Raw genomic sequence first — 21,133 nt, 5'->3', positions numbered from 1 at the left:
GTCATAGCCAGGGTTTTTCCTACAAGTATGTTCAGTGTTGATCTGTTTGCTGCTTCGACAACCCACAATTTGTTTGTCCCACAATCTCCATCAACCTTTGCCCAGATGACTGCTTCGGATTTTGGTGGTATTCGCTGACTCTCTTCCACCAGCACTCGTTTACTGCTGTAGCCTCTCTCGTAGCCGAAATTAAGTGGTACATCCATGTTCTTATATCGCATCGTCTTGCTTTGCATGTCGATCTTGATGCCCTGGTCGATTAAGAAGTCCACTCCAATTATGATTTCATCAACAATCTCTGCCACTATAAAATTGTGTACTACCGTGACGTTCCCAATTGCGACTTCACATGATACTTCTCCTAGAACCGTGCTGTCTTCTCCAGTGGCTGTACGCAATCTTGCTCCATGCAATGGTGTTATCTTCTTGTTGACTAAATCCGCTCGAATGATGGAATGAGATGCACCCGTATCTACAGTCAGTAAACGTTCCTTTCCATCCACATGTCCTCCGACAGTAAGATTGTTTGACCTTCTTCCAATTTGTGAGATAGAGATTATGGGGCATTCAATTGAGGGAGCCAGCTGTCGCCCCTTGCGGCTGACTCGCTTTAGTTTAACGATTGAGTGGACTTGGAGATTTGCTCATCTCCTTCAGCTCTGCGTTTACGGCCACCCACATTGTTGGAGCTATTCGGACCGGTGCTGCAATGTCGTGCAATATGACCTGGGTTGCCGCACTTGAAACACTTAATAACTCCGGCATTTTTCTGTTGTGATCCCTTCAGTGCTTCCAAAATTGTGTCTACCCATTCTGGCCTTTCTACTTCTACACGATGAGCCTTATATGCTGGTTTACTTAATAGGGAGGCAGTTTCCTGAGTCAATGCATGTGATACCGTTTCAGCAAATGTGAGCTTTGGGTTTGCGTATGTAGCTCGCTTCGTTTCCACGTCCCGTATGCCATTTATAAAACTCTGGATTTTTACCCTCTCGGTGTATTCCACGGGTGCGTCCGCATTTGCGAGATGAGCCAACCTTTCAACATCCGAGGCAAACTCCTGCAAAGTCTCATTCGCTCTTTGGTGACGGTTTTGCAACTCAATTTGGAATATCTGTTTCCTATGCTCGCTTCCGTAACGTCTCTCGACAGCGGCCATCAATGCTTCATAGTTGTTCCGCTCTCCTTCGGGAATCGTCTGTAGGATTTCGGCTGCTGGCCCCTTCAATGCCACGAACAGTGCAGCAACTTTATCTTCAGCATTCCATTGGTTCACTGCTGCGGTCTTCTCAAACTGTAGCTTAAAGACCTGAAAAGGAACAGAACCGTCAAAAGATGGAGTTTTTACCTTTGTATTACTCGCTGAAGCAGCCGGCCGATTAAGTTGCAATTCCTGTATACGACCTCTCAACGCATCCACCTCTGCCTCGAATTTTTCTTCAAACTGCATTATTTTTTCGTCCATGCGCGCTTCGAGTTTTGATGATATACGCGCCTCTTGTGCTTCTAGTTGTACTGTTATGCGTGCCTCTTGTTCTTTCAGTTGGGTTGCCATATATGTCTTTTGTTCTTCCAGCTGTGATGACATATTTGTGGATATTTGTGATGATATTTCTGTTATACGTGCCTCTTGTGCTTCCATCTTGGATGTTAAAAGTGTCTCCTGCGATTCTAGTTGTGATGCCATATATGTCTTCTGTTCTGCCAGTTGAGATGACACTGTCGATGTTTGAGCAGATATTGCAGCTAAAATCATGTTCAAATCTGTACTGGTAACCGTCTGCGGTGTTTCGTTCTTCTCTTCAATTTTTGTTGTCTCCTCGCCATCAAGATGAAAGACATGCTCTTCCACATCAATTCCTTCTGCTTCCATTGCTTCTCGTAGCCGTGCCTGAAGTTCGAGTTTAACGCCGCTTGTATTCAATCCACGGCTCTCCAACTCCTTCTTCAGTTGCGGGATCTTCAATTCACTTAACTTTGCCATGTCCTTGTTGTCCTCCGGAATTTATTCAACAATTCCTCTTCTGACACCAATTGTAACGAATTTGCTTGCAAATCCTCTTATTTGCCCCTTTTGCTAGGTTCGTATCGCTAAACTGTTGAATAAATAACTCCAATATTGAATAATGGAAAAATGGCCTTTATTAAAATGCTTCACAATAACACTCAAACTGTGCAACGAATAGCTTAATAACCAAACTGATAGCTCAAATGAAACTCCACTAATCAAAATAATACTGGTATTGCTCGCTAGATATCTTCTTAGTCGTAATTGCTGATCAACTCAAATCAAACTGAATTCCTTCTTACTCGCTGGCGCCGCTTTTATAGTTTACGCTGCATACTTCTAGGCTCTTCGATTTCCAGAAGTTACTAGTTGTTTCGGCTACAAAATCGCCAGCCACAACTACGTGCACAAATTATTGCTCTCTCTTGTGACAACTCAGATAAGGTATATGCATGTGTTTGTAGTTTACAGTCTCCCGCACACACATAAGCGTATAAGTAAATTCATCGGTGTGTGACATCTCATCTCTTGCTGCCTTGTATGTAAATGTTGCTCGTCGGAATGTGTACATATGTGTAGACGCAATTATTTATTCGTTTATGCAGATACATAATGATTGAATTATTGATGTGCATTCACGTCACTGCTTAGATCGGCTTAGAGCTGGCAGCACTCCTTAGTTTTGCTAATATTCGTAACAATATATTAGATTAATTCCAGCCTTTTACAACATCAAAAATTAAATTGAAAAAAGTTGATGTTTCCATAAGCATGCATGCAAAATGGTTAATGGCAACAGTGCTTATCTGTAAACAATACACACACAAATATGTTATGTACATGTACATAGACGCACACATTGATTCCTACGGGCTTGAGGGTTCGCTCAAACGTGTTTCGTACGACAAACGTCCGTACGTACGGCACACGCCGATGGGTAATTGCCGCTTTAGGTATAGATCGTACAAAAGCCGTGTTTTTTAACGCGTATACGTTTACGTTTGCGCGAAAAAAACACTTATCATCGCTTAGATAATGCTTAGGAGACCCATATAGCGGCAGTGGTTAAACAACTAGCGGAGACACAACCCCTGATGGCCCTAGAGTATAACATATAGCTAAATCAGTTGCGATGAATTGTGGACACGCACCATTTTAAGAGGTGATACATAGATACATATTTCAGTTGCATCTGAGTATAATGCGTATTGAAATTTAGTGGTACTAATTTTATACGCAGTAATTTCAGAGGTGTATTTAAAGTTTGACGCTTAGCAGTCCTTATAAAGTTTAAGCGTAAAAGTCTATAGATGTAAATAAATAATAGTTTAAAAAAACTAAAAAAAACACGCTTTTATAGCAAACCGAACTAAAAAACAGAAAATAATTTTCAATTAAAAAGAGTTTATATAACAGTAGTAGAAGGTCAAACAATCGTTTATAGTTAATCACCTCAAAATAAAATTATAATAAAATTTAAGTTATTAACAAAATAATTTAATTCACAGTAAAAAGCGTGGGGTGCATTTGACTACATTTCATATCTTTCCTCTCAGATAGTTGCCAATAGAATGATTGTAACATTCAATTCACCGATGCAGGGTGGTTCCAGGGCAATGTCAAGCTAATTGCCTGTGACGACGCCAGGTCGGTAAACCTCAATAGGGCCGCCGTCACGCTGATAGGGGTAGTATATCTGGGCGCGCGCCTCAAGGTAGTGGAGGCGCGTGATATCCCCTCACGACCAGGACTAGAGCCTGGGTTCCAGTGACGCCAACGGACCCAGCTGACATCCTGGAGCTGCTCCAGGAGTACAACCCCCACAGGTTTGGAAGTCAACACGGATAAAACCGAGCTTGTCCTCATCACGAGGAGGTACAAAGTACCAAATCTTACACCGCCAAGAACTGGGGGTACGTTCGTAGCGTTTAGCGATCAAGTCAAGTATTTGGGAGTCATTCTGGATAGGAAGCTATTATGGAGTGGCCATATAGTGGAGCGATCCAAGAAGGCAGCAGCAGAGCTGTTCACCTGCAAGAGGGCAATTGGCACCTCCTGGGGATTCTCCTCTAAGGTGACCTACTGGATTTACACAGCCATTGTGCGCCCGATTCTTCCTTATGGTGCCTTGGTCTGGTGTCCTGCACTAGCTAAAAGTACCTATCTTAAAATGCTTCAAAAGATGCAACGGAGTTCGCAGCTCTGCATTACCGGGGCTCTCGGCTCCACTCCAGATTCCGTTACATACATACATGGATACATAGATAGATACAGGCGAAGCTAATAAATGCGTGTTAAAAAGAGCTCCAGTATGCTCTTTCGTAGATGTGCTATGCATCCACTTCTATCATTAATAAAGGAATGCGTTTTTCGTATTATGTGCAAGGTTTCAAATCTATGGTCATTTGGGGTGGTCATAAGTTCAATTGACCTTATGTCACCCCACCATCACATTATTGCATTGTCATCGAGCCTTGATACGTGTGCAAAGTTTCAATCAAACTTATGGCCATTCAAAGTGATAATAAGGCCAATTGACCTTATGGCCGTTGACCTTATGTCACCGCACCATCACATTAATGCATTGCCATTGAGCCTTGATACGTGTGCAAAGTTTCAATCAAATTTATGGCCATTCAAAGTTGTAATAAGGCCAATTGACCTTATGGCCGTTGACCTTATGTCACCACACCACCACATTAATGCATTGCCATCGGTCCCTGATGCAAAGTTTCAAATTAATCAGACTTCTAGAAACCGGTGAAAATTAAGCTCAAAGATTCCGTTACATACAGGCCAAGCTAATAAAAGCGTGTTAAAAAAACAGCTAAAGTCAGGCCTCAATAAGATACTATAATAGAGATTATTATTAGACATATGACCAGAAATCAAATAGGCCCGTCCTATGTTATAAAATATCGTCGTCCTCTTGGTAAATATGCTTCGTTCTGCTTCTAGATTTATTCGCCGTACCACTCTTAATGTGCACAAAACGTGCTCTATCATATCCTCCTTCAACCTGCTATGACTGACAAAGCCTGATTTAAAAGTATATGACGCGAGTAGGCAGTGCCCAGTTAAAATACCCATTATGAGACTACAGTCCCTTATTTTCAATGATAAGAGTAATTTCGTAAGTCTATGTTTGTAAGACCTTCCCACGATCTTCGACATTTTGCAGCCCCGCTCTTGGATCCACGCCTTTCCTGCTTCGAGGGATGTGCCCTGTTAAGCTCGCTCATCCGCTTTGGTTACGGCCACTTCTTCCGCTTGAAAAACGCTACAGTGATTTGGCAGCTCGTGGGATTTGTTTATATCCGTATCAGCATAGTATACCGCAGAACACTCATTCCACTATTTTCGAACCATCTGTGTACACGTGTATCGCCTCGTCCGCCATTTGAGCACCCTTGCGCCAGCCATCCACCTTTATTGTTGCTCTAAGAGCCCCTCCGAAGCGAGGTTACGGAATCAGGTAGTCAATTCGTCCTATATTTGATAATCCTATGCTATGTTCGTATAGTATGCGCTCAAGCTGCTTCGAGACATTGAGTCTCGCTGCAGTTGTTAACGCTATGTTCTTCGCCACCAGGTCTACAGGTGGAATGTGTAGAATGGCATACAGTGCAGCGATCGGGATTGTTTTTAGGGCTCTCGTCATGCTTAGCATTGATAGCCTGCATACCCCATTTAATTTTTGGTCGAAGATACTTTTTCGTGGCAAGGACTTCATGGTATAAAATTGCCTTTGAAATTGCTACAAATGTCCAATTAGAGAGAGGAGCGACAGATCCCACGTAAGGCATTCTTTATTTTACTGTAAATGTTTCCTAAAAATTGTAAGGTTGAGTGATACTTAGTTCTCAGGTAAATATTAAACTTGAGATTAACCTATCAGCAGAGCAAGTAGCTCTAGCGTCGTCGTATTCCTTATTACTTAAATTCGTATATGCAATTTTTTTATGGAGTATATGTATGTATGTATATATGTAGAGATGTTTGTTGAAAACGTACATATGTATGTCAAACGTTGACGGTTTGTTGGGTGAATTCGTCCAGTGTATAATGGACAAAACGTTCAACGCGAGACAAAGTACAAAAAAATTATCAAACCAAGGTAAAACAAGTAAGGAAGGCTAAGTTCGGGTGTAACCGAACATTATATACTCAGCTGAGAGCTTTGGAGACAAAATAAGGGAAAATCACCATTTAACAAAATGAACCTAGGGTAACCCTGGAATGTGTTTGTATGAAATGTGTATCAAATGAAAAGTGTTAAAGAGTATTTTAAAAGGGAGTGGGCAATAGTTCTATAGGTGGACGCCATTTCGGGATATCGCCATAAAGGTGGACCAGGGTTTACTCCAGAAGGTGTGTTGTACGATATGGGTATCAAATGAAAGGTGTTAATGATTATTTAAAACGTAGTGGGCCTTAGTTCTATATGTGGGCGCCTTTTCGAGATATCACCATAAAGGTGGACCAAGGGTGACTCTAGAATGTGTTTGTACGATATGGGTATGAAATTAAAGGTATTAATGAGGGTTTTAAAAGGGAGTGACCCTTAGTTGTATATATGCAGGCGTTTTCGAGATATCGACCAAAATGTGGACCAGGGTGACCAAGAAAATCATCTGTCGGGTACCGCTAATTTATTTATATATGTAATACCACGAACAGTATTCCTGCCAAGATTCCAAGGGCTTTTTATTTCGCCCTGCAGAACTTTTGTCATTTTCTTCTACTTAATATGGTAGGTGTCACACCCATTTTACAAAGTTTTTTCTAAAGTTATATTTTGCGTCAATAAACCAATCCAATTACCATGTTTCATCTCTTTTTTCATATTTGGTATAGAATTACGGCATTTTTTTTTTCATTTTTCGTAATTTTCTATATCGAAAAAGTGGGCGTGGTTATAGTCCGATTTCGGCCATTTTTTACACCAAGATAAAGTGACTTCAGATAAATACGTGAACTAAGTTTAATAAAGATATATCGATTTTTGCTGAAGTTATCGTGTTAAAGGCCGAGCGCAAGAACAGACGGTCGACTGTGTATAAAAACTGGGCGTGACTTTAACCGAGTTCGCCCATTTTCACAGAAAACGGTTACCGTCATAGAATCTATGCCCCTACCAAATTTCACAAGGATTGGTAAATTTTTGTTCGACTTATGGCATTAAAAGTATTCTAGACGCCCATTTTGAAATTTTCTTTTATTTTTGTATTTTGTTGCACCATATCATTACTGGAGTTAAATGTTGACATACTTATATACTGTAAAGATATTAAATTTTTTGTTAAAATTTCACTTAAAATAATTTTTTTTTAAAGTGGACGTGTTGTGTTCGTCATCCGATTTTGCTAATTTTTATTTAGCACATATATAGTAATAGGAGTAACGTGCCTGCCAAATTTCATCATGATATCTTCAACGACTGCTAAATTACAACTTGCAAAACTTTTAAATTGCCTTCTTTTAAAAGTGGGCGGCGCCATGCCCATTGTCCAAAAATTTTACTAATTCTCTATTTTGCGTCATAAGGTCAACTCACCTACCAAGTTTCATCGCTTTATCCGTTTTTGGTAATGAATTATCGCACTTTTTCGGTTTTTCGGAATTTTCGATATCGAAAAAGTGGGCGTGGTTGTAGTACGATTTCGTTCATTTTAAATAGAGATCTGAGATGAGCGCCCAGGAACCTACATACCAAATTTCATCAAGATACCTCAAAATTTACTCAAGTTATCGTGTTTACAGACGGACGGACGGACATGGCTAAATTAATTTCTTTTTTCGCCCAGATCATTTTGATATATTCTATATCTATCTCGATTAGTTTATGCCGTTACGGATTACCGTTATGCGAACAAAGTTAATATACTCTGTGAGCTCTGCTCAGCTAAGTATAATTAATAAAATTTCGTTTTAGAAACATGCACACATATATACATATGTGTATCCACCAGTGAGCTGCAATTATTCATGTTTTAAGGTTATTAGTGGACTAACCAAAAAATTAGTATTAGTGCGTACACAAACAAAAAATATCAAGCACTTGTATCCACTAAAACTCATTTAAATAGTCATGCTTCGTAAAATGAATAACCGCTCATAAGCCACGCAGCAGTTCAGTACTCAATTGTCTTATTGAGCAAGAAAGTCAACTGTGTTATACGAAGACACTAATTTGAATCAGTATGACTAACAGTACAATAAAATGAATATATTCATATCAGTCTTCTGACGCTAGCAACACAACGATGTAAACGAAACTAAACTGAATACAGCGCTAAAGAAAAACCGATAATAAACGAAGTATACAGTGTATTACACACGAAACCAACATGCTACTGAGTTAAAGCGACTATGATTTTTTATACTCAACATTGTCATATATGCATGGGACATACATATGTGTTGCGGGGCACTCGTATGTATTTTCTATTTTATGTGCTAGTCACTCATAGTATTTGTCTGTACTTGACTAATACGCCAATTACACGGCTCAAGTATCCTTGTGCCAATTACCACTTTGCACAAGGATTTGCCCGGTGTGTGCACTGGTTGCGCTATTTGCGCAGAGAACGGCGCTAAAATCAAAACGATTTTGATATTTACGCATGTCTGCAAATATTGCGCATGCTTTTTTCTGCGTGTGTGGTGAATGTGACACAGTTTACCTGTGGTTTCTGATAATATAACATCAGTAATTGTTGCTTAAAAATGTTAATATCGAAGGCGTAAGGACCATCTCTAGCTTGTAACAGGAATTCACACAAATTCAATAATACATAATAATTTTTTATACAATTATAACAATGCTTCATTTGTTGCGCTAGTTGAAAAATGAATATTGCGCAGTGCTGCAATGAGTTGAGCTGGTCTTGCAACTAAAATATATATATTATAAATACAATGGAAAATAAACGCTTCTGGTGCGAGTTTTTCGACTTATACTGTGAATTACCAGCACTGTAGAAAATAAATAGTGTTTTTTTATACAATTAGTGCCTTTTTTATACAATTAAAACACATGTTGCATTTGTTGCGCTACATTAAAAATGAATATTGCGCAGTGTTTTTGAGCCGTGTATGTCAAAATTTTTATTTGCACAAATTCCGTCTTTTTATATTTGCGCATGGCTTTTGTGTCATGTATGGGCCGTCTAAGTACACATTTAGACACAATTTTTTGGCTATTTTTATTAGTACTCAAAGCAGACCTCTGGTATCCACATATATGCATATACTGACATTTGTATGTATGTACATACATACTTATGTATGTAGATCTTGGAAAATAACTGAATTGAACTGTTGCATAGCTCTCAGTGAAAACTCATCTGCCTTGCAGATGCCGTTCGGAGTCGGCATAAAACATGTAGGTCCCGTCCGGCCAATTTGTAGGGAAAATGAAGAGGAGCACGACGCAAATTGGAAGAGAAGTTCGGCCTTAGATCTCTTCGGAGGTTATCGCGCCTTACATTTTTTTTTTTATAGCATTTTAAAGTAATTTAAGTTTCACTACGCAATACACATCTCAGCAAACGAGAATGTGCTCTACAAGTCACTTATCGTACTCCTGCTAATTATTTTTAATTTTTTTTTATTTTTTTTTTTTTTTATGGACACTGGCAACGTCTTATGAGGCGAATCTGGGAGCGTTCGAGAGGAAAGTTGATGGAAAGATTTACGGACCTCTACGCGTTGGCGGTGGCGAGTTCCGAAAAAGATTTAACGAAGGGCTGTCTAAACCTTACGCAGACAACAACATAGTCCTGCGAATTGAAACACAGCGGCTACGCTAAGCTACGTCTAAGAAAGTATAAGTAGACAGTTTTTTTGTCGGAACCCGCGTACGGAAGCAGAGAAAGAGCGCCCTCTCCGCTAGAAGGAGCAGGTGGAAAACGTTTCAAATTCCCTTGGTGTTACCAGTTGGTGCCAGTTAACCCAACGAAGAAGCTACTGTTTGACCTTGTTGAACGGCCATGAGCGCCAATTAAGGAAGTAAAAAAAATATAGTGAAAGTATGCAATTTTTTAAGCAACATCTAGTAATTGTTCCAAATTTAAATGAGTTTGCATCTGATTAACGACCGATGGTTCCAAAGTAATGGCAGGAGTTGTGTCAAGCTGACAGATCATTGAAGTTTTTTTAGGCGGAAGTACTAGACGCGACCAAAGCAGTTTAATCAACTGCAGCTAATTAAGACTATAATCCCGCACGGCACAAAATCTGAAAGCGTATAAGAGTGTAAGAAATCCCTGGAACGAATCCGGATAGGGAAAAGGAAAGAATAGATGGAAATGAAGAAGCGGATGAGCTAGCTAGAAAGGGCGCTCCGTGGAAGCATCAGTAAGATTTAGCAAGACTGAAAATAGGGGAGAGTTGCACATGATGATGAAGGTCTTACAACCTTAGACTAACAAAGTTACTCTTATCATTAAAAAGAGCGGACTGTTGACTCACGACGGATATTCTGACTGCACACTGCCTTCTGGCGTCACATGCCTAGTCATTGATAGCAGATGTAGGAAGTGCTGGTTGGAGGAGGAAACGATCGAGCGTGCTTTGTGCTCGTGCCCTGCGCTTACCAGCCTAAGACGATATTAGGCGTGATAAAACTATCAGATCTAGCTGCAGCAAGTGACATGGGTCCTAGAAAACTGCTAGTATTTACAAAGAGACCGGAGTTATTTTTTAAATTAAGGCCTGGTGTTTGATAGGGTTTTTCAGATTTATCGTTAAAGTAAATTTCTGGTAACACTCAACTATGGACCACTGTGAGGTTTAAAGACCCATATAATCTAGATAAAGGTGATTATGTTTGGATAAGATTCACTACTGAAGACTGCGCTTTTGTACCGTTCTGTTATAATTACCATTTTCCAAATGTTAACTGCTTTTCATAGTTGTGCTCACAAATCAAAATGCCAACAGCTGGTAATAAGACATCAATTTCTTTTACACCCCTTTGCACCGTATCATGTTGTTCCACTTAACTATTTGGAGATATGAATATTTACTATTAAAGGCTTGGTTAAGTATGCATAACAAAACAAAGCGACTAAGCACTTCACCAACATTTTTTTTAATGAAATAGCTTTTACCAATATTTAAAGCACTAGCAATATGTTAACCAGATATTTGAAAACCGGCAGGCAGACTTCCTTTATGAAAGTTCTCAAGTGCTGTATAATCCCGTTAAATATGTCGGATGCCATTGATTGCTCTATGGCCGGTAGTTCAGTGGTTATAATTTAAATAAATAGTTAACTAGTCATACAGGAATGTGGTAGGACATGACATAGCCCATCATGACACATAACTCATGAATAATTAATGCTTGGTCGAGTGTAAAGTGCAAATGAAATCATTGGTTATGTAATAACTTGCAGTTGGCTAATTGAAAAGTATTTGATTAATGTGATTAGTGCAAGCGGGAGTAAGGTAGGATTAGTGTAGGACTGTTTAGCGCCTATACAAAATGTGTGGGACTGGACAAGCCTCTTTCTATTGGCACAAATAAATTAATTCAGTAAAGGCGCTGATTCAGCAACAAAGTCGGCAAAACACATACAAACATACATACATACAGTTCTGAATTCTAGTATAATAATATGCCTTTTCATACATTTTTGCATAACAATTTATAAATAGAACAAACAAGTAAGGAAGGCTAAGTTCGGCTGTAACCGAACATTATATACTCAGTTGAGAGCTGTGGAGACAAAGTAAGGGAAAATCACCATGTTGTAAAAAGAACCTAGGGTAACCCTGGAATGTGTTTGTATGACATGTGTATCAAATGGAAGGTATTAAAGAGTATTTTAAGAGGAAGTGGGCCATAGTTCTATAGATGGACGCCATTTAGGGATATCGCCATAAAGGTGGACCAGGCCTGACTCTAGAATTTGTTTGTACGATATGGGTATCAAATGAAAGGTGTTAATGAGTATTTTAAAAGGGCGTGGGCCTTAGTTCTATAGGTAGACGCCTTTTCGAGATATCGCCATAAAGGTGGACCAGGGGTGACTCTAGAATTTGTTTGTACGATATGGGTATCAAATGAAAGGTGTTATGAGTATTTTAAATGGACGTGGGCCTTAGTTCTATAGGTGGACGCCTTTTTAAGATATTGCCATAAAGGTGGACCAGGGGTGACTCTAGAATTTGTTTGTACGATATGGGTATCAAATGAAAGGTGTTAATGCGTATTTTAAAAAGGAGTGGGCCTTAGTTCTATATGTGGACGCCTTTTCGAGATATCGCCATAAACGTGGACCAGGGGTGACTCTAGAATGTGTTTGTACTATATGGGTATCAAATTAAAGGCATTAATGAGGGTTTTAAAAGGGAGTGGCCCTTAGTTGTATATGTGAAGGCGTTTTCGAGATATCGACCAAAATGTGGACCAGGGTGATCCAGAACATCATCTGTCGGGTACCGCTAATTTATTTATATATGTAATACCACGAACAGTATTCCTTCCAAGATTACAAGGGCTTTTGATTTCGCCCTGCAAAACTTTTTCATTTTCTTCTACTTAATATGGTAGGTTTCACACCCATTTTACCAAGTTTTTTTCTAAAGTTATATTTTGCGTCAATAGACCAATACAATTACCATGTTTCATCCCTTTTTTCGTATTTGGTATATAATTATGGCATTTTTTCATTTTTCGTAATTTTCGATATCGAAAAAGTGGGCGTGGTCATAGTCGGATTTCGGCCATTTTTTACACCAATACAAAGTGAGTTCAGATAAGTACGTGAACTGAGTTTAGTAAAGATATATCAATTTTTGCTCAAGTTATCGTGTTAACGGCCGAGCGGAAGGACAGACGGTCGACTGCGTATAAAAACTGGGCGTGGCCTTTTTCACAGAAAACAGTTATCGTCCTAGAATCTAAGCCTCTACCAAATTTCACAAGGATTGGTAAATTTTTGTTCGACTTATGGCATTAAAAGTATCCTAGACAAATTAAATGTAAAAGGGCGGAGCCACGCCCATTTTGAAATTTTCTCTTATTTTTGTATTTTGTTGCAACATGTCATTACTGGAGTTGAATGTTGACATAATTAACTTATATACTGTAAAGATATTAACTTTTCTTTTAAAATTTGAATTTAAAAAAAATTTGTTTTAAAAGTGGGCGTGGTCGGTCTCCGATTTTGCTAATTTTTAATAAGCGGACATATAGTAATAAGTGTAACGTTCCTGCCAAATTTCATCATGATATCTTCAACGACTACCAAGTTTCATCGCTTAATCCGTATTTGGTAATGAATTATCGCACTTTTACGATTTTTCGAAATTTTCGATATCGAAAAAGTGGGCGTGATTATTGTCCGATATCGTTCATTTTAAATAACGATCTGAGATAAGTTCCCAGGAACCTACATACCAAATTTCATCAAGTTACTTCAAAATTTACTGAAGTTATCGTGTTAACCGACAGACGGACGGACAGACATGGCTCAATCGAATTTTTTTCGATACTGATGTTTTTGATATATGGAAGTCTATATCCTTTATACCTGTACAATCAACCGTTATCCAATCAAAATTAATATACTCTGTGAGCTCTGCTCAACTGAGTATAAAAATTTGCACTCTTGGCATACAAAACGTAAACAAGTTGTCCATGCCCTGCAAAAGTTGTGCTACTAGTCTCTAAGGAGAGTCATCCGTGACTACTCTATAGTGGATACATTAGGTGCTTTTTGGTTTTAATCTACTTGAAAATACGAGTTTCATTTATTTACTAATCGGAAAAGCTTTAAGCTGCACAATCGCGTATTTTACTTATCATTTTATACGCAACATCGTCGATTTTTGAAAATCAAGAGTTTATGCTATTAGTTCGATTTAGTCTCAATTTCAAAGTATTTATTTCTATATTTTCAAAACTAAATCAATAAATTCAGTGAATAGTCTTTGAAAATGTAACAGCATACAAATTTACCTCCTTAGATAGATAGATCAATTAGTCTCTCTTCATAGGGTAAGCTAGAACAAAAGGGAACATTTTATTTCATACTAGCAGACACAGTAGACGTTGCTCTGCCATAGCTTTGCTCTATCTGCATAAGCTTTAAGCAGTTTTTACCTCTAACTCTCCCTTCCCTATCTGCCTCTTATCCTAATCTTTTTATTCACTCTTCCATCTGCCTTTCTCTTTCTCTCTCCGTATTTTCCCTTAATTCTTTTCCGCTCCATCTATCCACATCTCTCTGTCTTCGTCTAACTCTATCTCTTCCTCTTTCCCTCTTTAACTCTTCGTGTTCTTCTCCATCCCTTTTCCCAGTCCCAGTCCCACCTCAAGTCCAAGTCCCAGTCCAAATCCCAGTCCCAGTCTCAGTGCCACTTCTACTCCCAGTCCCAGTCCCAGTCGGTCCCTGCTCCATTTCCCGAAAAAAAGTGTAGTAAATACTAATCTATGCAAAGGGCTACCTACCTATATGCCCAATTTCAGGTAAATCGAACCAAGAACAGAATTCGTTCGAAAAGATCGGTCCCTGGTCCTCTTCCCAAAAAAAAGTATCGTAAATACGAAATGTCAAATGTATATTAAGACAAAGCTATGCAAAGTGGAATTAGTCGCTTGCTTCCCGGTTGCATCCCTGATTAGTCGCTTTATTTGCAGGCTAAGAATCTATTTATACAGACATTCGCAGACAAGCTATGGACGATGTAAATATATGTGTACCATTTACTAGTATTTATTTGTATATCATTAGAGTGGCCAGAAAAAAGTAATGTCCTTTTCTTTGAAAACATGATTAATTTCTTTCGGTTAATGTTGATCGGCACTTTAATTCATTGGTCGTTTGGTTGCCGGTCACCTCTGCCGGCTAGCGTTGAAGAAAATCTCTCTTAAGCTTAGATCACACTCAGCGTCACTACACTACACGACAACATAGTCTTTGCATGCATTTTTATGAACCAATGCTCTCAAAGTACTGGAATGTGGTCTAAAAGGACAGAGTATGGTGAAGAGGATGGTTTCTCGATTCGACCCTTAGATTCTCCTATAGATTTAAAAAAAAAAACATTTTTTATTTAAAAAAAATGCAAACGAAACCCGAAAATTTTATTGAAATATTTTTAGTTTTTTGATATTCCTTTCACGGTTTTTAAAGGTAGGGCAGCTTATAGCTGAGTGTTTAGCAAACAACAGTCCACCGCAGGAAACACTGCATTAATATATTCACCATTCATCTTGCTCCATCTATGTTAGTTTCCTTCGCGAGATATTTCGAAAATTGTTTTGAAAAAGTAATCCTGAGTTTGCTTTTTCAATTCATCTTTGCATTGAAATTTCTTTTCATTGCAAGAAAAATAAAAAATTGCATGTTTCTAAAAATGTGTTTAAAGTATATGCAGGTCCAAAATTTTTTCGATAGCTTGCGTGGTAGGTAATTAACATAATATGGATCAATTCAATCAAACCTGCAAATGCCTCGCAAAGTCGTAAATTTATATCAAACATTTTAAATGACTTCTTCCATTGTGAATGGTGACAAAGTGTGATCTCTTCTGCATAAACGTCAAAATTCCAAAGTGATTGTATCACCTGATTCGTATTTGACTATCGCTGTCTCATTCTGTATCTCTTTCTATCACCCGCTGAAGATAGGCGCCGCCATATTGAACAGCCTGTCAAAACGCTGAAAAGTAGCCATATTGAACAGCCTGTCAGGCAGTTGACAGATAAGAGATCACACTTTGTCATCATTCACAATGACTTCTTCGGTTGACTGCACTGCCCTACTATTTTCATGATTAGATCTAAACGGCGATAAACCCAAAACAGACCTTTTCTGGCCACTCTAATGTTCATACATGTGTACGCGATTTGTATACACAAAATTCGGAATAACAAATAAAAAGAACCCACCGTGGACAAAGTACAGAATGAGCACTTCTCGCAGGCTGATCGTTGCGAAAAACACTTTACACTAGAAGTTAACAACGGCTGCGAAGCGCGATTCTTCATTTTAAACTCATTCACATTCATAATGAAAAAAACGGGCAAATTTTTTAATTTTCTCACTTTATTTCTCATTATTTTGCACTTTCTCACATAATTACTGCAATTAAACTCCTTAAAACTCAATCAGATTGCACAACCTCCACCGTTACTGATTCCATTTCGTTGCTTTTTGCCTCTGCCTTGAGACCTACCAATTTCTCGCTCTCCGTCCACAACCAGTCAGCCGTTTCTCTATTTTTCGCCCACGGTAAGAGCGGCCAACGCATTGAATCGCTATAATAGCCACCCGTTGATTGCTGAAGCGCGGGATCGAGCGCCAACCGAAGTTGTGTTTGTGCGCCCTCCTCTGGCGTTTTCCACAAAAATTGCACAAGATAATGCAGCAGTCCAAAGCAGGGAAACTTTATATATCGCACCAATTCGGTGCGCACCACACCGGGATGACAGCAATTCACCGTAACACCAGTGCCTTGTAGCAACTCAGCCAATTTGCGTGTAAACAAAATATTCGCCAATTTGCTCTGTGCATAGGCGCCAAAGAAACTTAAATAGCTGTGCTCACTATTGAGATCATTACGTTTGATACGTCCAAAAATATACATTGCCGAGCTTACAACTACAATGCGACTAGGCGCTGAGGCTTTCAGACGCTCCAGCAGCAAATTTGTTAACAAAAAGTGTCCCAAATGATTGACGCCGAGCTGCTGCTCGAAACCATCGACAGTGAGTTTGTATGGTGTTGCCATAATGCCAGCATTATTCACCAAAATATCCAAACGTTGCTCGTCGGCGAGAAAGCGTGTGACGAATTGACGCACAGACTGCAGCGAAGCGAGATCCAGTGTGCGATTGTAGATATGCTGATTACCAGTGCGCTCAATTATTTCCAAACGCGCCGCTTCACAGCGCACCGCATCACGACAAGCCAAATAAATACGTCCACCGCGACGCGCCAATTCCAAGGCGGTTGCCTTACCGATGCCCGTATTGCAGCCTGTCACAATAACGACTTTGCCATCGATACGATTCGTTTTGCGATAACGCGGACCCTGTATACATTTGCGCAGCAGCCACAAAAACAAAATTACGCCGAAAGCGATGAACACAGCCGGCAAAAGCCAAACCATGAAGCCATGGAAACAGAGCTTCTCCTCTTCATTATCTGACATTTTTTTTGCGCGTAGTATGTAAGTTTTGATGCGATAATTTTTTATGTTAACATTTGATTTTTATACTATTATTAGCTACATACATATGTATATAATAAATAAATATATAAACTTTATATGTCGGGGCGTACTTTGCGCCTTCAATGACGAGCTCAAACTGACTTCCAAGTAACAATTCATTCCAAACGGCATCGTAGCGCAATTTGCTCACTCACTGATAATTGCTAACCTGGTAAGTCAACATTATTTGCTGCGCGCTGTACATTAAGCGCCATAAACCGACATTACTCTGTACACATTTATGTACTCCATATGCAGTACATTTTTGGCAACGGTGAAAGTGGCCCTCCACTCAGGCCAAACCAATTCGGTGCGCAGGAAAAATGCATGCATAAATGGCAAACGTTGGCCCAGTTACTTCTAAGGAGAATTTTTTGTGTGGACATGCGGATTCGTTTACCTTTCGTTGCAGTCAGTGACGTTGTAAGCGTAGCGCACAAGCGGCGTCGCATTAAAGGCGCGCGTTTTCAAACTGGTTTGCAACATATTTACACACAGCAAAAAAAAAAGGTGGAATGTTACAAACGCTCAAAGGTAATACTAAATAACTTTGGTTTACTTTCGGAAATGCATACCAACATCCTCTGCTACATTGCTCCATAGCTAACATTCGTCTTACGCTACCAATTCCGAAATATATACATTCTGGAAATGCAGCGCTCTCCTGAGAAACCAGTATGAAGTAATGTGGATAGTTATTTATAAATGAACCCCGTCCGAAGCAGCGCATAAAAAAGTCGTTTTATGCGTTTTTATAAACAAAAACCAGTTTCCAACATGAGTACCCGCATGCACTTTGTATTCTCGTCATGTCTTTGTTGTTAGTGTTGGCATCTCGCTTACTTGCAATTAAACATTAAAGCCAGCGTAAGACGCTTGTCATTGACAACTCGTTCTCCATAACCTTCATCCTCACGTTCAAGCAAACGTTCAATTGTGCTTTTGCATGCCTATGAGTAACTCCTAAGAAAGCAAAAACAATTAAGAAAGCAACAACGACAGTGGACAGAACTTGTTGCATTCAACGCTGCATACAAACGTTCAAATTATGGCACAGTTTTTGCAGCTTAGCCACTTACCAAAGACCGCATGAGATACTCTACAACCGGTCATTTAAACTAATAAACAAAGCCAGCATACATACACATGTACCTATCAAGTTTTATTTCAAAATGTCAAATGAGGAGACCTCCTAGTGTGGCTCGTCAAAAAACACCAATCAAGATGATCCATTCATCAATTGCCAATTTTCAGTGTTTTCATGGACTCACCTTGAGGTAGACGCCCGGAATCCTACTTGACACATCGAAGGACCCAAAGCACTATCTGCAATATCTCTTTTCATTCGCTAGTTTTTGTACCCACCTCTGGTTAGAGCTGCCTGAGTCGAGCGTAATTTTTTTCAGAGGGGGAATAGAAGTGCAGTGCTGCGTTAATACGAAAAGTGTTAACTCAAAAACTTTAACAACTTAAAAGCCACTATTTTCGTGATATAAGTCCATTGTGGATTGAATATCTACCCAGAAAAGAAAACGAAAGGGATATCAACACACACGGGAACGGAAGGTGCGAAAGTCCATCTCTTTAGTATGAAAAGATGCTGCATTTTGGATACATCAGTTGGTGGATTGGTAGGAGGAAACGCTCGGAACCTTTTGGAGAATTGCCTGCTGTACTAAGGTGACTTCGGGACTTTTTTCTATCCTTCCCTATCCACACATAATGGGAATGCACTTTCATGTGCGGCGCCTAGATAAAAATCGTCGGCGTAAAATTTTATGGGTCTTCGGTTGTCCAAATCAAATCTGACTGCACGCGCTGATATCACCCTCGTTATGGAACCTTAAAATATCTGATTGAATTAAAAAAATAACACCTTTTACTGTAAAAGTTGACTCAATATTTATTTTATTTATATTCATGTTTGTACTAAATAATCAAGACTTGTCAATAAAATATGGACGGAAATTCGACGTGGGATTATCAGCTTTCTCTAAAAGACGCCTTTCTCCTTTTGGCCGCTTTCAATCACCATTTGTACTTTATTGATTCACCACAATGGTTTGTACTGCGCCATTTTGCGCTTGTAAGCCCACAAGTTTTTCACTTTCCTTCCATAACCACTCGGCCATCTCTTTGTCCCTGGCTTTTGGCAATAAGGGCCAGCGCATTGAGTCTGCATAAAAATCGCCACTACATTTCTCCAAAGCCGGATCCAAAGCCAAACGCAGTGTGGTTTGTGCGCCTGCTTTTGGAGTTTTTATGAAGAAACCAAATATGCGAAACAAATACTTGAGCCATTGCGTCTTGATGCTATAACGGCCAAGCTCGGTATGTACAATACCTGGATGTAGACAATTCACGGTCACTCCGCTATCCTTAAGCAACTCAGCTAATTTGCGTGTAAATAAAATGTTAGCCAATTTACTTTGACAATAAGCGCCGAAGAATTTGGAATAGCTCTTCTCGCTATTCAGATCTTCCTTATTGATGCGTCCGTGAATGTATGCGGCTGAACTAACCACAATAATGCGACTGGGCGCGCTAGGCTTTAGACGTTCCAATAGCAAATTTGTCAACAAAAAGTGTCCCAAATGATTGACGCCGAGCTGTTGCTCGAAACCATCGACGGTGAGTTTGCGCGGTGTAGCCATTATGCCTGCATTGTTAATGAGAATATCCAAACGTTGCTCCTCGGCTAGAAAGCGTTCGGCAAATTGGCGCACCGATGACAATGAAGCCAAATCGAGTGTACGATTAAAAACATTTTGATTTTGTGTGCGTTCAATTATCTCTAAGCGTGCGGTCTCACAACGCGCTGCATCGCGGCAAGCCATATAAATGCGTCCACCGCGACGCGCGAGCTCCATAGCGGTCTCCTTACCGATACCCGTATTGCAGCCTGTCACAATTATCACTTTTCCATCGACGCGCGTCTTCTTGCTATAGAACGGACCCTGTATACACCTACGCAATAGCCACATAATCAATGCGATGCCGAGGAAGAAGATAATGATAAGCACCAACCAAGCCCAAGGGCCACGAAAGCACAATGATTTTTCTTTGTCCTCCAGAGGATTCAAAAATTCGGACATATTCGCTTACAGCGTACACTGTTTGACAGTTTAACGTGCTTATGAGAAGTAAATTTTGATTTTAGCGTTGAAAAAAACGCGAACTCTGCTAACAAAAGCCAACTTTCTTTTAGCCAAAGCAAGAGTCAACAAACAACTGACTGTGAACTTCCAATGTAAGCGCGCTCCAGCACATATTTTGTTTGTAAGAGTTTATTCGAAGTTTAATGGCTACTTTCGAATTTCGCTGCGTTGTTTAGTAATTTCTTGGCTTTCTTTTAATTTTACCCACAGCCTTAACACAAACGGCAACTGACTCCACCAGCTGGCACCCGACTGCGGAACCCTAGCTGTAGCGTTGTGGCATGAGATATGAACAAAAACTATAAAATACCAGTTTCTAGCGTTTACGGCTTGTGTCTAAAGTTGGCGCTCATAGCTTTGGCTTTAAGAGCGTCTATGTCATAATTACAAGCTGGCGCATCTAAACTGCCGAAAGGCCGAGTTGAGCTCTATTCATGTTGTGTAAAATTTTTTGTATTTCTTGCTTATGGCATGTGGATAATTAGCACTTAAATTTGGGCTACAAGTTATGCTTTGAGTGAAAATTCGGTAGGAACAGGTCTGATTACAAATGCAAAGCCCCTCTTTCTGCTCTTTCGTCTGCTTAGCAATTTAAATGAGATTTGCTGGAACTTTCAAGCTGAGGCAGGTGTTGTTGATTTGAAGACAGCTATGATAACGGTATATACTGTTGATTGATTTCACCCTAAGTTGGGGTGAATGGGCAAAACAAAAACTACCAAAGAAAACGTTC

The 21,133-nt window shown here is 39.6% G+C and overlaps 1 long non-coding RNA gene and 2 pseudogenes across 1 annotated transcript in view; 1 reads left to right on the top strand and 2 right to left on the bottom strand.

Moving 5' to 3' along the window:
* LOC137248475 (uncharacterized) overlaps positions 1–21,133 on the top strand; it is a 150,322-nt gene that overhangs the window by 62,869 nt on the left and 66,320 nt on the right. The gene's annotated exons all lie outside the window — the stretch shown is intronic.
* On the bottom strand, positions 15,958–17,349 carry LOC137247535 (retinol dehydrogenase 12 pseudogene; annotated as a pseudogene).
* On the bottom strand, positions 19,112–20,652 carry LOC137247534 (retinol dehydrogenase 12 pseudogene; annotated as a pseudogene).

The sequence above is a fragment of the Eurosta solidaginis genome, chromosome 4 (assembly GCF_040869045.1).
Source record: "Eurosta solidaginis isolate ZX-2024a chromosome 4, ASM4086904v1, whole genome shotgun sequence".
NCBI lineage: Eukaryota > Metazoa > Arthropoda > Insecta > Diptera > Tephritidae > Eurosta > Eurosta solidaginis.
The sequence above is the reverse complement of the archived record's forward strand: the minus strand, read 5'-3'. Positions and strand labels throughout refer to the sequence as shown.